The 2,855-nt window shown below is 33.8% G+C and overlaps 1 pseudogene; it reads right to left on the bottom strand.

Annotated features, from left to right (window-relative positions):
• Positions 1-520: 520 nt before the first annotated feature.
• Positions 521-2,855, bottom strand: LOC107458741 (epimerase family protein SDR39U1 homolog, chloroplastic-like; annotated as a pseudogene).

Below are 2,855 nucleotides of genomic sequence, written 5' to 3'. Positions count from 1 at the left end.
CCGTGCAATCGCGTTAGACACGCGAGCGCGTCACTGTGATTTCTTCCATTTTGCGCGGTCGCATGAGCCATGCGACTGCGTGACTTCTCGCTGGTCATCACCTCAATTCTTTGTGTTCCTTCCACTTTTGCACGCTTCCTCTTTATTCTTTATTCCATTCATGTCCTATGTAGCCTGAAACACTTAGCACACAGATCACGGCATTGAATGGTAATAAGAGAGGATTAAGACTAGCTAAATTAAGACCAAAGAAGCATGTTTTCAATCATAGAACTAAACTAGGAAGGAATTGTAAAATCATGCAAATCATATGAATAAGTGGGTGAAAAGCTTGATAAAACCACTCAATTAAATACAATATAAACCATAAAATAGTGGTTCATCAGTAATCAAATCACACAAGTCAGAACCAAGAATTGCACCATCCAAACTATCTACGCTAGCGAATGTTCTATATCCGCTAATTTTTGGTTTTTCAAAATTTCAATAAATTTCGCTTTGGAGATATGAGAGTTAAGAGTTAACCTTCATAAGAGGGATTTATCAATGCTTCATATATTAAATTAACAATGTCATCCAAATGAATCCAGAAAAACCTGTACAAAAAGAAAGAAAAATAACTTAATTATGGTGCCTTTCTAAAATTAAGACGTAGCCAGGAACCAATCAATAACAACTAGAAGATGCGGGACATACCATTGTTTTCCAGAGCCTATAGGTCCACCAGTAAACATCTTGAAGAGAGGTATCATTTTAGCTATAAAAGATTAAACACACAAAAATATAATGAATTTTAGGAACTTCAGATAATATTTGATGTTAAATCATAAATTCAAGCAGTTACAAGCTAATACCTAGTGCTCCACCATCTTTACCAAGAACAACACCAATGCAAATTAGAGCTACTCTAACATCTCCGTTTACTTTTAAAGCTGTTGATTCCCATTCTCGACATATCTGAAAAGATAAGACAACATCCATCAATGTGACCTACAACACAAGAGATGGTATATATAGCGAAATGCTCCATTAATTTGAATAACAACTGATGTGCTGATCAATTAGTATTCAAGTTTAATAGCATTTCAGGTGAAAATGTAAATGACTGTATATCTTCATAAAACATGCTGAGTAACACTCAGAATATTCTTTCGAGGTTTTATAATTTTAATATGTTGCATTCTCTGCAATAGTATCAACAAACATCTGTTCTTACCTCGGCCAAGTAATAATTTCCTGATGGACTTTGTTCATCAAACACGTGTTTCACTAGTGCCTGAACAGTGAAAAGAAGTGAAAGACATTTTATATGTAAAATCATGCATACTTCTCTATCAATTCAAGTAATTCTAAAGAGTGCACCAAAGCAGTTAACAACCAATAATCAAGAAAATAATCGACCAGTGGAGAAGAAGATTTGGCATATGAACATACCATAGTAACCAATAGCTGTTGCACTAACGAAAACTTTAGATTGAATATCCTCTGGCGCACTATTATCAATTCTACAACCTTTGCTATTGAATGGATAGGTCATAGGAAGAATAAGCAATTTCTTGTAAGTAAAACTTGCTTAACTTGATGTTCCTATATTTGTCATATGCTTACTTTTGATGTTACTCTAATCTTGCTCTGCTTGATTTCTATTTTTATCTGTAGAGTTAAAATGAGCGTTGAGAAGATGTCTATTATCTCTTAATAACCAAAACTCTATGAATCTTTTAAGTTAATACAATCCAATAATGACAGTGATAGGAACAAGGCAATAACCTCCGAAGACCATCTGGTACTTATGGGCATTCCAGCCAAGTTAACCAACATTGTTGAGCCCTGAATGCTATTCTTTCATTCCGACTCCTCTGCAATCTTAATTCTTGGAAAGTCTTTCACTGGAAGGACAAGGCAAAGTTAACCAATGAATCCAAAGTGCATGATCTGTCTATCTTTTATATTTATTTAAAAGGAAGATAAATGTAGACTTTCAATAGTGAATGGATCTGAATTAGGTATGAATTTAAACCAAATGCAGCATAATAAACTTAAGAATGATTATGATTTATGAAATAGCACTTCACATGGTAGAGTTATATAACTTATATCTAATGGGAAGTCAACCCCAACCCCAACCCCAACTTGTTATGATACTATTAATCAAATCTCAATAAAGTCCAAATTACTGTCTGCATTCTCACATCAAAACATAGAATTGATTTATCACGTTATATTCCTTTTGGTTAAAGGTTGTCACACTTAAATTTACAAATTTAGTTCCCAAATTGAGCTTACGGCATTACCACCAAATTCTTAAAAGTTTACAAGCTGAGTTTTTGTATTCAAATTTACAAAATTTATCCTCCAAGACAGAAACTTCTTGTATTTTCTTGCACTTCCTAAAAGTGAGGCTAGGAAATATTCTGTTCTTTCTCTGTCTCTATAGAAAAAAATCCTAACAGTGTCTAAGCGTTCCATTAAAATCCAATCTTTAGTTTCAAATTATTGAAGTTAGTTCATATTTTACTATAACCATCATTTACATGCCAATTTTTTTCTTGAGCTTTTTGATATCTAACTAAAAAAGATTTTAACTGAGAACCCTAAAATACCACACATCTTCATCAACAATAGCATGCATGTTATCAAATCACAGTTCACAAACCTATAGTTTCGCAGATTAAAACTCCCAAATTAAAACCCCTAAAATCGGAACCCTAAACCTTTGAAATTTCAGAACCAAATAGAAATCAATACATACATATTCAATGATGTGAGCACAGAGAAGACGATGATGAGAAGCACAGAGATGACGATGGTGACGGTGGCACAGCAATGGCGATGGTCAGAACAGTGATGGTCAT

Source organism: Arachis duranensis, chromosome 7, assembly GCF_000817695.3.
Source record: "Arachis duranensis cultivar V14167 chromosome 7, aradu.V14167.gnm2.J7QH, whole genome shotgun sequence".
NCBI lineage: Eukaryota > Viridiplantae > Streptophyta > Magnoliopsida > Fabales > Fabaceae > Arachis > Arachis duranensis.
Note: the sequence above shows the minus strand (reverse complement) of the source record. Positions and strands in the feature narration are given on the sequence as shown.